The 14710-nt window shown below is 36.6% G+C and overlaps 1 protein-coding gene and 1 long non-coding RNA gene across 2 annotated transcripts in view; both read right to left on the bottom strand.

The window, feature by feature from the left end:
* The window catches only part of LOC5578738 (glia-derived nexin), a 35645-nt gene that overhangs the window by 6093 nt on the left and 14842 nt on the right, over positions 1 to 14710 (bottom strand). The window lies entirely within an intron of this gene.
* LOC110677984 lies at positions 8010 to 9198 on the bottom strand. Its single transcript, XR_002501361.1, has 2 exons — positions 8598 to 9198; positions 8010 to 8533 (listed from the first exon to the last, which is right to left on the bottom strand). It is a non-coding gene; the product is annotated as an uncharacterized LOC110677984 (long non-coding RNA).

The raw sequence follows: 14710 nt of genomic DNA, 5'->3' as shown, positions 1-14710 counted from the left end.
TTTATTTGTTAACTACCGTTTTGATTCATATTACGGACAGCTTCAAATTCCGGACACTCTACTTTGTATGGGAAACATTTCACACGAAATGTTTCAATTTTTGCCGTTTAAAAGTTCTCGATTTCGAAGCTCGTTTAAGTAAGCATTTTCCACAAATATCTTTGAAAATTCATAATGCCCAACTACCTTAGATGTCTCTTTAGTGGTTTGACGATTTCAATTAATGATTTGACTGTTCCATTAATGATTATCATGAGCTGTCCGGAATTCGAATCAAAGTGTCCGGAATATGAGGCAAAAGTGAGGAAGCGTCCGGAATAAGAATCATGAAAAGGCCACACATTTTGATTTATTAAAAATTATTCAAGTTGCGGAAGCGAATTCTTTACCCACCATTCGAAAGTTAAGGGCTTCCAACGCTTGATAACGCTAAAGAATCATACAGAATGATTTGTTTTGTATGCTCTCTGCTGGGTTATACTTCACTGAGGCCTTAAGTGTCCGTAATATGAATCAAAACGGTAGGTACTGACACGCACTTTGTGAACTCGCAATGAAAAGAAAACTTCATTGGTTGCTAGGCATGCCAACAATGTTTGTTATCCTCCTGCAGTGTAGTCTGCTTAGTCGAAAGATCCACAAATAATTCAGATATATGATGCAGTGTTTTCACCGAAATGATTGGAGCAAATCAAAGCCTTGTTGGATTCGAAAAAAAGGATCGTGCATTCTCTTTCTCCTTGTTTTATGAATCGAAGCAACTCAATGCAAAGGTAATTTTGACGACTGGATCTGAGTCCTAACATCGCACAGTGGCCTTAGGCTGGCCAAAAGTCAAAAAAATGAAATTTGCAAATTCCTTCTGGAATATTTTTTCCTGCTTTCTTCAGTATTGAATAACAATGACCCAAAGTTTCAGATCGATCGGTGTATATTTAGATTTTTAACAGCATGTGACCTGGAGAGATGTCAGCTGAAATTGACCCTTTTGGATTTTTTGAATTTCGTTAAGGTTGTTCTATAGAAATTGCAGTTTCTGTACTAAATCATGGCCAAATCTTTCTCAACCGGTCCCATTCGAAAGAATATACCTAAGGCTATGTTTTGAAGATATTTCGAACCATATTTGACATGTTAACTATTTGAGAAAGTCAAGAAGTGTATAATATAGAGCTGCTTCAAAAATGAGGCATTTTTTCAAAGGTGGTGCAAGATATCTGGGAAACGCTCTAAAATGACCCCTTACCCCTCAATGTGTGGCAAATATTCCATAGTATTCGATGTACTATGGCTTAACTTGCGCTTTTTTGCGCCAAGATAAGAAAAAATATTTTTTAGTTACACTACGAATCAGCCCATTGGACCATTTTACTTGATATAAATATTGCATTTTTCTCCATTATAAGCTCCTGAATAGATTCAAAAACCACCTCGAGCTTGCCCACGATATTTAACTTCAAATTGGCATCGAAATAATGACGTTTCATTTGATTTTGATTTGGATACGGATTTCATTGCGTGAATTAAAAAAATGTGCTATTAAAAAAATGTGCTATTTTAAAGTAAGTATGTCAAATGTACCGGAAATAACGATTTTCTGTTTCAGCGACTATTTCTATCAAATTACCTCTAAAAGTCATGTTTTGTCATATAATTAGCATTTTTGAACGTTTTGAATGAGAATTGTACTTTTGGCCAGCATTTGTATGGGATGCGGCCACTGTGCATCGACCATGATAAGTTCTGACGTCGATAATGTCGGAGAAGTGCCGTCCTTCAATCAGAACGTAGTCTATTTGTTATTCTGTCTGCTGAGGTCATCTCCACGTGAAACGGGAGGCTGTGCTGGATACCACTATGGCTTATCAGGTGGCCAATAATCAAAAAAGTGATGTGCCCCAAATTTCAATTCTTGTTCGCCATTTCATTGTAAACATGTCTGCTAAGAAATCGCTAAAATATTAGGGCATGATTTGCATTGCACACTCAGATATGAGGTGCCAAAGTTGAGCCTATGGAGTAAAACTTGTTTTTATTAACAAAAACTATGGTTTACTCAAATTAATATAACTTTTTTTCTATAATACTTATGTAAAATGTTTTTACACCATTTGAAAGCTTACAAAAAAGGCTTCCTAGAAACAATAAAACAAATAAAAAAAGCTTCAAAATAGTGGCTTTTATGATGTCTTTTTTATGAAGCAATTAAAAAAATCGAATAAGATTTTAGTTCTCACATCGAGTACTTTTTTGTCCCAAGTTGTCCCAGGCTTAAATTCAGTTCCAAGGGCACTTTGGGATGTAAACTAAAGGATCGTAAAGAATTTAGCTGCACAAATTTGCACTTTTTTAATTTAAGGGTTTTTGAATTTTTTCAATATTTTTAACCATTTTCTATTGAAAACAGCTAAAAACAAGTTTAGAAAATAACTGAATTTCGCTAAATCATTCAAATCATCATTTCTATGTAAGTTCTAATATTTATAATGGTTTGCACAACGTTAATCGCATAAATGGCTTATATGCATTATAAGTAACAAAGTTTAATATTTCGCTATAGGTCCTATTCAAAAGTTAGTCTCGAAAACTTGTTTTTGAAAATAAAACGTCAAATTTGTATCATTAAACTCATAAATACGACATGAGATGGAAAAAATATTTTTGGCCGCCAGTCTGTATGGAAACCGCCCATAGTGGATACAGGTGCTATGAATGGCCATATTCTTGGAGGCAGCGAAATCAATCAGTTTTAGGCCGTTCTCGTTCGTCAGCCGGTGGGCGCTGAACTTTCCAATCATCGGTCTGAATTCCTCCTGGCCAACCTGAGCAATTAAATTGGACGTCAAGATAAATTGCTATTCATAATCATAAACTGGGTATGCATTTTGCATGCTGAACCAACTGCCCGGCAGGCAACAGTGGTGCTCCTGGTGGAAAGAATAGATCAAAGTAAACCAGGCTACTATGTTCTTCAGCAAAAAGCAATGTTGCTTTGAAAGTAAGTAAATGATCATCTCAACATGGTTTACATGGACTTTGTTATCAATCATAACAAATTATCCTTACGTCCCATCAAAATGTGGTCTTCGTCAAAGTTGTAGCTGGGAAGATTTCACATGAGAAGAGTTTGTACACTTTTCCATAGATTATTATTTCGGGCAGTTAGAGGACTGAACACAAAAGCTTTGCCTTTTTCATAGTAATTTCCATATAAACTTCAAATTGCGTGTGCACAACCAAATTTCTTTCAAATCACTTCAAATTTTGGGAGAATGATTTTTATCATTTTATCATTAGGAGCCCAGATTGCCGTAGCGGTAAACGCGCAGCTATTCAGCATGACCAAGCTGAGGGTCGTTGGTTCGAATCCCACCGGTCGAGGATCTTTTCGGATTGGAAATTTTCTCGACTTCCCAGGGCATAGAGTTCTTCGTACTTGCCGCACGATATACACATGCAAAAATGGTCATTGGCATAGTAAGCTCTCAGTTAATAACTGTGGAAATGCTCATAAGAACACTAAGCTGAGAAGCAGGCTCTGTCCCAGTGGGGACGTAACGCCAGAAAGAAGAAGAAGATTTTTTATCATAATTGACACCGTTTAAGCATAGGGGAGCAAAAATTTCAAAATTTGCATCAGTCTAATGGAGAACTAGTAGTTGGCAATCATGTTTCTCCATGAGTTTGCTGTGTGGTATGGAAACGCTTATTCCTTTATAAAATCATCGAAAAACATTAATATTTAGGCGAAAAAGGGAAAAATATCAAATTTCACCGGAAAATTAAGAAAAATCTATGAGTTTATGTCTAAGGGTTGTGGCGGCAACACTTGGGTAAACATATTTTAACATCGTTTGGCAAAGAATACAAATAGACCATTTCCGTGAAAAATTTTTATTGGCTCACAAGCTTTCTTTCATTTTACTGATCAAACTTTCCTAAGAGACCCATATGTTTTGAAGCCTATAACTATTGGAAAACAGTGAAAAACTTGCGGCACGCCGTTTCACCCCACGGTCTCCAAAAAAATATTTCATGCTGATATCCCTCTCGACCCCCTGTTCCCCCATGATTTTTCAACACGTTGTGGTGAATTTTTGATCAGCTGGCAGAGCCGGCCAAACAGCTGACTGTCAATCATGACAGATATGATTGTTTTTGTTTTCATATCGGAAACATCCTCCGTCGCCTTGATTCTGGCCGTCATAAGTTCCGGCTCTTCCAGCTCCATCACAGAAACAGGATTCTCCCGGTCGTATGTGTTTTTCGTGTCGTGTGAAGTGTGCTTCGGCAACTGTTCGAAAAGTTTTTGAACTACAAACGAAGGTGTAAGGTGAATGGATTTCGATTCCAAGGCCATGCTGGTGGATGAAGACGAGATTTCTACTGGTAGACTAGACTGCGGAACATAATCGACCGGCAACAATCCGGAGCGCAAAACATCAATGGTAAGAATCGTATTGCGAAAAGGTCCTATGAAATAAAAATGTTTTTTTTTTTTGTGTGTTTGCAGTCAGAGGATCTACCGTAAGATGACGAGTTGGACTCAACTGTTGCTACTCCGACTCCAAGGACACAGCCGGATGTGGCACCTGCACAACCAGCACCATACGATCTTCAAAGCCACGGAAAAACAACTAACCAACGATGGTGAATCGGAAGAGACGCCGTGCGTTCGCCTTTTACCGGTATGTTCCCCTAGACGGTGCGGAACGTGACCGACACAAAGACACATTTCTCCGTAGCCAGCATGGAAACTGTGAACGAGCTTACCTGTAGACGCAACGCATCGTGGGTTTTGAGGAGCTCGATGGTTCTGTTCGCATCATTCGTGTTCGAGATGGAACTGGAACAATCATCCGTCATCAATTTTAGGGTTTGCAATTTTCGTTGAAAATCAACAAAATTTTGCATGAAAATGTGTTCACTGTATTCTGTTCTTCAACTGAAACACAGTGAACATTCTTCTTCTTCTTTTTGGCATTACGTCCCAACTGGGACAGAGCCTGCTTCTCAGTGTTTTTATTAGCACCTCCACATTTATTCTTTGCCAATGTTGCCATTTTCGCATTCGTATATCATGTGGCAGGTACGACGATAGTCTATGCCCAAGGAAGTCAAGCAAATTCCCGTTACAAAAAGATCCTGGACCAACCGAGCCCAGACACCTTCAGTGACAGTGAACATATTTTCAGCGAATAACAAACTGCTTTTGATGATGACGATGAAAACGATGACGGATCTTTGAACGAGAAATCGCAACAGAAGCAAGTGCTGCTGGACCGTTGAACGGTGTGACCAGAGGTTTGCCAGCTATGTCTCCGATAATCATCCTCTTACTCTTACATTTGAAATAGACCAATTTCGAGAAAAAAATATTGGCTTTGTTTCCCAATTGGTACGCCTTTTAAGTTTGTTAAATACTTTATTCAAGCATTCATGATTTTCTGTTGATATTTTAACCCCTCTTGAAAAGATCGCATGTTTGCATGATGCCTCTTGAAATCATAACGTATTTGTATGAGTTTTGAGAAAATCATATACGGATCGAAATCACCTCCCCAGCGTTTTGAGAACGTCTATGAATTAAGTCGCGCTTTTGAGTGGGTGGGAGGTTCAGTGTGGACACGTCAACGTATAGGATTTCTTTAAGGTTTCTACCAGGATTTTATAAGTATAAGGACACCTTTAGAAATTACTTCTAAGATTCCTTCATTTTTTTCATCCAGAACCAAATTGAGAAAATTTCCAAAGGAGTGTTCGAAGAACGTATTCAGGAATATCTCCAGGGAATCATGCAGATGTTATTATTGAAGAAATTCCTAAAAAAAAATCCGAGAAGTATTTCGAAAATGATGAACACCTGCAAGGAGCTCTGAAAAAAAAATACCTCTTTCGCTCTGAGGTAGTTTTGGAGGATTTTTTAGATCGCTAAGATAATTATAAAAAATCGAGTCTTTGGATAATTGTTGCGAAAGATTGATCATAAGAATAAATGGATAATATACTGCTCATACTGATCATAATCATAAGAATAAATGGATAATAACTGCTGTAATATTAAATTTGTAATATTTTAGTGGTGTGAAACTTCAAATGAACGAATCCATTGAGGTTTAAGCTAGAGAAATTCATCAAGAAATGTTTGGAAGAAGTACAAGAGTAGTTCCTAGCTAAAATGTAGGAGAAATATTCAGAGAAATTTCGGAAGACATTTTATGAGTAATTTGTGGTCGGGTTTATTGGGGAATTTTTGGGGCAATCCCTAAAAGAAACTGTGGAACATTTTTGAAGAAATTTATATGATGTTGGTTGAAAAAAGGCGATTGAACTTTTGGAGGAATTCTGGAAAATACAGTAAACGAATTTTTCCAAAAACTGCGTGGAATAGACCTTGGTGAACCCCTTTCAACTAATACCACCTCAAGGTAGCAGGTATCCATAGTCCGTTGATTTTTTTTGCGACAATAACAAGAGGAATGTCATTTACAGGGCTGGTAGTGACTGAGTGTCATGAAAATAGATACTTTAGTGACCCCTTGTCTGAAAAAAAAAACAGGAAGCAAAAATAGACCAAAAATAACTTGCATTAAGATAACGAAAAAAACATTACATGGACCAGGAGATAAAAAAAGGTTCCTCAGAATTTTGATTTCAAACATATTGGGTCCATTCACAAATTTCATAATGCTCTATAGAGGCGGTGGATGGGTGTCCTTGAGATGTTACAGCTCATACAAAGTTTGTAGAATATTCATACAAAAAGCGTTACGAGGGGATGAATGGGTGTCAAAAATGACCATTTTTGGCATTATGAAATTTATGAATAAGCCCATCTATAATCAAAGAAAAATCAACGAAGAGAAATAGATCACTGCAGATACGCCTGTACGATACAAAACGCGAGATATATTTTGGAAGTTTCTCGTTATATTGCGTCAAATATTATTGTATCTCTTTTATTACAATTTTCTCCAGGAGATTCATCAGCAATTAATTTATTTGTTCAAAATTTTATTCGGATACTACTAGGTTATTTATTACAGACTTCTTAACGAAGTCCTCTAAGAAAATTGTTTCAGAGTTTAGGTATTTTTTCTAAGAATGAACGCAGGAAAAACCCTAATGGATTTTTAATAAAAAAAAACGTCCGATATCATTATATAAATTTTAAAAGGAAGTTTTCAAGGTTTTTTTTCAGGAATTCACCCAGACAAGAATCATAAAAGAAATATGCAGAAATAATATTGAAAATATTTTGAAAAAAAAAAAATCATGAAGAAATTTATCATGAAAATCCTGAACTAATCTATGATGAAACTTTATTTTTTTAAATTGCTACAATGGTTAGCAGGGCTTATTCTTGGCACTATTGATTCACTTCGGCGGTGTTGTTATAAGCTACAAAGCTCATATTTGGCCACAATATGCGTCGTATTGAAATGCTTTTTATTGTAAAGTTTCAGACAATTTGGCCGAGAAAAAACCCCACATGCCAAAGTGAATCATGAAAGCGCCCAAGTAGCTCCGCACCCTAGCACATTTTCTGGAGAGTTCTCTGGAGGAGTTTCTTTAAAAAAAATGCCATAAATATCTCGCAAAAATCACTAAAAGAATACCTGAAGTTTTTCATCTAGGAATCTGTGAAGACATTGGAACCTGTGAAATAGTCTCTCTCTAAACACTTGATTTTTTTCCATGATTCACTGCAAGCAGTATTAGGAAAAAAGTGTCTTTAGCGATAATTTTGGTTAAAATATAGATTTAGATACTCTCCATTAAAAATGGATACTTTTAAGGACTTGTATCAAAAGAATGACCGAATATTTTAAAAGAGACCTTCTACCAACCCTGCTATTACCATATCGGGATAACCCTAAATCAATTAATTTACATAAAAAAATATTCGAAGAATGCACAGCAACAAAAAGCACTTCCTCCAAGTGTTCCGAATGGTTGGTCCAAATCAGAATGGTCATTTCTTTCAATTCAATGTTGCAACCAAGAAATTTTCCAATTTAGTGCTTTTGTAGCTTGATTCTGTATTTCCAAGATCAGCCCCCCATCGTGAAATGTTTTCGCAAATCTCGTGGTTTTAAAATACCATTGTATCAAAAACCTTTTTCTTCACTTTGGCACCGCATTCATTGTCATCATTTTGCTCATCGGCCAACATCATCTCATCAACAGTATCAGGTCAGGGAGCCTTCTTCTGATACTCTACTCCATCTCAAGTTCCATCCGCATACATCATCAGCAACAACTGCAGTTGTTCTGTTCTCGCATCTGCTCTATGTTCTGACTTCTGCTTGATCGATTTATCCACCGCAATTTTCCGCTGCATGATCGCAATCTCTACTGGCAGCCCAAACGCATCCTAACCCATCGGGGGCAGCAAAGCCGTTCAGTCGTTGGTACTCAGTAATCGCATCGCTAATCGTGTACACTCTAACGTGACCCATTTGCAAGCTTCCGGACGGATACATCCCACTTCGGTTGGCCGGGTCGTTCAATCTCGTTTCGTTTTCGTGTCCTGGTCAAATTAAAGATTCATTCTGGATTTGAAAGACTATCGGAAATCTATAATTGTTACTCACCAGTAAGTTCGAGCCCATAGTCGACAACACTTCTTGCAGATATCACTTTAAACTCCGACGTTACAAACCGGATGCCGTAGCTGGGACCCTACAAATCGCTCCAGTAATACGTTTGCCGCTTGTTGTGAATTGAGTTGTTTTTTGACGTTTCAAAACGTTAATAACAGCTGCTCATAGGGTTACCAGTTTTAGGATTTATTCACCACTCTTAGGGTTACTATTTTCGTTCCGCATGCCTCCAAAAGTGGTGAAATAGTCAATTTTTGAAAATTTGTAAAAACAATCAAGAATGCATAAAAACAAAAAATAACAACGGAAATTTTAGTTCGATATCATTATCTTCCCAGAAAAAATATAAAAATATGGTGTCAGGTCTGACGGAAATGGTCTATTGAAACGTTCTGGGAATGATTTCCAAACTTAAATTTGGAAAATGTTTTCATGATGAAGCTAGCAAGTATTGTAAAGTTACTGTTAGGACTTCGAATGGCGTTAATATGTGGATCTCATTAGGAGAAAACGACACAAATTCTTACAGTGGCATTTGGGACCATTTGACCCTACTCGCGTTCGTGCTGCATGTAAAATGCGTCTTTCTACACTAGGGTGCGGCTTATTTTTCAAAAGTTCTCAAAACTAAAAATTCGTATGCTCTTATGAATTGAAATCACAATAAAAGAGAAGCCTCAAAATCTGAGCCAAAAATATTAACATTTAGAGGTGGCGCAAGCGTCTTGAAGGTTAATTTTCAGGTTATAAAAATGACCTTCAGTGAAGTAAACATAACTTTGTTATTTTTCAGGCGATTTTAAATCTTTTAGCATCCATACCTGCAAAATTAAATTTATGAGAACTTTGTAGAACATCAAATTTGTCTAAAATCAAAACAGATATTAGTTAAAACTAATTTATTCCAAATTTTTCCTCATTCTACTAAAAATTTCAACTTTGTTTGGCCATAACTTCATGATTGCTAAACCGATTCCAAATCTTTTTACATGCCTTTGAAGTTATTTCAAATGTTTTCAAACCTTTCATACATCACATTTCACTAAAAAAATGTCTTGACCAAGTTATTAAGCACAAACTGCACAAAAACACGATTTTTTAACGAAAAATGCCAGTTTTTCCAAATTTTTGCCACTTAAATATTATCTTTAAAGCTGAAACTAGTTTTTCTCATTTGTTTAACCTTTAAGAAGGACTTTGCAACATTTTTTTTAATAATTTTAAAACAAAAATATGTTTGCATATTTTTAAAAATATACGCACTATTCAACTATTAATAAAGGCAAGATGCATTATAAATTTAAGTTTTATATCAAAAATGCAATTTCCGGCGAAAAAACTTAAATAATCCAAAGAAATTTGATATTTTTCATTAAAAAATCATGTTTTTGGGTAGTTTTTGTCGAATAGCTTGGTCAAAACAATTTTAAAGAAAAATGTGTTGTATGGAAGGTTTGAAAACAACTAAATTTGCTTCAAAAACATGTTAAAAGATTTGGAATCGATCGAGTATTTAGGAAGTTATGGTCAAACAAAATTGAAAATTTTAGTACAATGAGGAAAAATTTGGTTAAAAATATTTCAAACTATGACTAGTTTTGATTGTAGCCAAATTTGATGTTCCACAATGTTTTCATAAATTTAATTTTAAAGATAATGGTGTTAAAAGTTTTGAAATTGGTTGAAAAATAACAAAGTTATGTTTGCTTCACTGAAGGTCATTTTTTATAACTTGAAAATTCACCTTCAAGACGCTTGCGCCACCTCTAAATGTTAATATTTTTGGCTCAGATTTTGAGGTTTCTCTTTTCATGTGATTTAAATTCAGTAGAGCACACGAATTTTTAGTTTTGAGAACTTTCGAAAAATAAGCCGCACCCTATTGTACACCTCTTGCAGCGCTGCGATACCGAAACCACCGACCTTCAGTACATCGAAGTGTATGCGTATACTTCCGATGAGTTCCACGTACCCAGTTTCCAATGGCTAGTTCATTTTCGTCGCTGTGGTCTTTGCCGATAATTCTGGTCCGTATTCTCTGGTTGACGTTCTTGTGCTGATGTATTTATATGGTTGGCTTGCAGGGTCTGACACCAACCCACTAGATTTCCGGAGGATTATTGTTCTAGGTTCCATTTCGGATGGAAACTTCTTTTCTTTGCAAAAGCTTATTTGCATATGACTACAAACAATGCCTCTATATGGCCTCCACTTTTGCATGTATATGCCTTTTTTGAGAAGAATCGATTTGCGTGGTGTTATATGTATTTGAATGAATAATTCTGCAGCAACTTCGATATAGTCGTCAAATTGATGATGCCGTTATACATAACGAAAGTTTTCGAAAAAGTCTATCTTTCACGGTCTGTGAAGACTGGTAGATCTGATAAGGCTCATGAAACAATGTAGAAGGAGTTGGAACAGACGCCGTTCAACTGGATCAGTCGGCTCGCAAGGCTTACAAGGATAACCTTAGCGTAAAATCAGATGGTTGAACAGAACCCTTTTAAGGTGAAGATGCATCGAAGCCAGACCTAGAATTTTCAAGACCACAAATCTAGAGAACCTGACAACTTTTCGTGCTGAAAATCTAATCGACTGGTCACCACCAGCGAGTGACTAATGAGTAGCATTTTCAGCACAAACGGTTGTCTGGTTCTCTAGATTCGTGCTCTTGAAAATTCGAGGTTTGGCTTTGATGCATCTTCACGTTAAGGTGAAACTCCTTTGAATCCACTAATAACTGTATAAAACTAGTGGTACACAAAAAAATATTCTCCTATTTGTTGGTAATAGTGAAATTATAATTGATAAGATGTTGTTGCCAGTAATCGCTACTTCAATTTGAGTCGTTTCCCCTTCGACTAAATAAGATTGCTTGATGTCGTACGTAACCATCAACGTATCTGACAGCCCTGCAAGCGAGCAGCCGGCGTAAAATTAGAAAAATAAAAAATATTTTGAGAAATAATATGGACTTCCAGAAATGTGTTTGTATATGTGAGGAAGCCATTTTCACTGCCATGACAGGGATTCCTTCCTATATGTCCTTAAAGGATTCCCAAGTGAACGAAAATGGTGGCCATATTTCTTTGATGAGGAACTTTCAGAATGCTTATTGTGTGGTCCAGAACTGAGAGAGACTCGCGAAGAGGAAAAATATCAATGCCATTATCATTAACTATTATTAAAAACCTCTGTCAGCGGAGTAGTTTTTCCAAAGATGCTGATAAATCTATACACATGACAAGTTATTTATAATATCTGCTACGTTTGCTGGCATGAAATTATACTCAAAATGCCGTTTATGCTCCGGTGTGATGCAAACTCAAAAGGTTTTTGAAGAGAAGGTCATGTGAGAGCTTGAACGACTTGCGCAAGATTGTTGTAAACACTGAGTGGAAGAAGAACAAACTCAACAACCGCGGAAAAAAAAAGACCGTCTCCGCGAGTCTCGTCTCAGGTTCAGAATAGATGTGGGTAAACGGGAGTGCCACCGAAGGTTGGCGCTTTGCTTTTGACGTTACTGGAAGAGTGAGGTGTTGGTTTGTTCGCAATGCCTACCTGATTGCCTGATTAATAATCGGGTGCCAACTTCACATTCTTTGGCTTCTAGGATGCCGCATAAAGTAATCAGAACGCCACTGTAAGCATAGGGTTGCAGATTCAATACCACACACTTATGGAATACACACTTCAACGGTTATGTAGATATTGCTTCTACAGGTGAACCAAATGTCTTTCCATGTAGATTCAAATCATTGGAATCGGCTGCAAAAACTGAATTACAGAATTGATTCAATAATCTGTTTATTTCAATCACCAGGAACATGTAACAGCATATATGTCACATTCGACATTTTTGACAATTTCGAGTTAATACCGTGGAGAGTCACTAAATAATATCCATACTGTCCATGTGGCAAACAGGCATCTTCATGTAAATCAGCCTATAAATTCGAATAGTGACACGTTTACATCGACAAAACATTCGCTCAAAATAAATCCTGCTTGTTTATGTTACTGGATATTGAAGATGCTTTAGATAACGTGTTTTCCACATGATCGGCGTTAAGTCAGAGGGGACCAAGTACAAAACTTGGGAAAATTGTAATATTCTCTCATTAGATGCGAAATTACCTTACGGAGGTAAGGTAAACTTTGATCAGATTTGATGAATGCTGTAAACTGCGAAAGATATGTAACAAATTCACTTTGGATGATCAATAAAAATCGATAAAAGTGTGCAGTCAGAGTGGACCAAGTGCTTATTACCATACTAGCGAATATGATCAGCGCGCTGAGTTATGCTAGGAAATGAAAAACATTTCAAGAGATTTGTCAGATTTTTCGACATCGAATGATTCTTCTACTTATCCATCAATAGAAATTCATAAATATTACTTAATTCGATGCATTTGATTTTGATTTTTGATCATTTACCATATTTGGATGGGTGGTCAGAAATCGCAACAATTTCTGTGCAGACGAGTGGACCAAGTGTAGAAAAGCAATAAACTGATTGATTATTGCATTTCTTGAGTCAATTTCAGAGTTCGATAGAAGTTTATGGTAGTTCTATGGTAAATGTATGGAATATGTTAGAACCCGCTTATTGGACCAGTATATTTTGGTCGGTACTCGAGATTTTCACTTGGTCCACTCTGACTGAACACATATTTGAATATTTCTGGCCTTCAACACCCTGGTCCTGCAAAACCTTAATTTTCTAGCTATCGTAAAGCCATTCATTTCGGTATTAACGATATTGATTATTGAATAATTTACTATACTAGTGTCGAAGGGTCTTGATAATCTGCTTATCTTAGAGATGAGCACCCATTTTGACCATGCAAGCATTGAGTGATTGTTATTTTCCTAGAAATTGTTCAGTCAAAGTGATCCAACTCACTGAACGATGGTCTTGAGCTCAGTCAGAGTGGACCAAGTGTACATAGTCTATCAGAAAATCGTTCTTTCAGAGGTTTGGATTATGATTTTTCATGATTGTCACTTTACTTTATATTTTTTGAAAGTAACACAAAGATGTGTAAAAATATTGAACTAAAATTTGAACGACTTCAAAAACTACAGAGCGTTAGACTTTAAACCTGTTTTTCTCAAAATATGAAAAATGTCACTTGGTCCACTCTGACTTAACGCCGACCATATAAGAAGCAGAAAAAAATGATGGACTAACTACAATGATTACCAATTAGATTCATCGAATGCTAATAAACTCTTTTCTCAATAATTAAGCAGCGATCCAGAAATTAAGAGCTCCCGGATGTCTTCAAGGATAAGTCTTATCACCACTGTTGTAGAATCTCGTAGCAGATACGCTATTGTTGCAATCCAATAATAGCGGTTTCCAAACTCATCGATAAGCCGACGACTATCTAGCTTTGGCAGTTGGTATGTGCATGTGCACTCTGATGAAAGCGGCACTTCTATGAACACCTGAATGATGCTAAAAGCGCAGGCAATGAGGGTCACGACAAAGGATAAAATGTCTGCGTCAGGCCCAAACCCCATTTTGAGAGTGATTAAGGATGCTATTCATCAGCTCAAGAACAATAATGCTAGGTTTGGATTGCTAGGTTAGGTTGGTATTGAAGCTGAACACAAAAATATGGGCTCGGAGAAGCTCTCTATTTGTGAAATTCATTAGATCTCTATGTAACTTGTATTGTTTTGGTCATCCACGGAGTAATTGCTAGTTGATGTCAGTATCTATACTCATGATTACTACTTTATGGTGAAGATGAATCGAAGACAAACATAAAATTTTGAAGAGCACAAATTTGGAGAACCAGTGTGCAGAGAATGTAAGCTTAAGTAAGCTAAGAATTCTTCCATACACTGTTAAAAATAAAGAAGATTGCACGGTATGTAAACTTCATATATGCGATGTAAATATCCATGACAAATCACGCTCCAATTGTGTGCATTATACATCACTGAAACCTACACGTTTTGTTCGAACCGTGTTGTTTTACCAGGTTTGAGCGTAGATACAACCAAGAGTTCTTCTAGAGATTTGGACCAATCTTTATCCAACAAATGCGCTGGACATTCTTCTAAAACTTTAAGCGATTGCTTGA

Source organism: Aedes aegypti, chromosome 3 (genome assembly GCF_002204515.2).
Source record: "Aedes aegypti strain LVP_AGWG chromosome 3, AaegL5.0 Primary Assembly, whole genome shotgun sequence".
NCBI classification, from domain to species: domain Eukaryota; kingdom Metazoa; phylum Arthropoda; class Insecta; order Diptera; family Culicidae; genus Aedes; species Aedes aegypti.
Note: the sequence above shows the minus strand (reverse complement) of the source record. Positions and strands in the feature narration are given on the sequence as shown.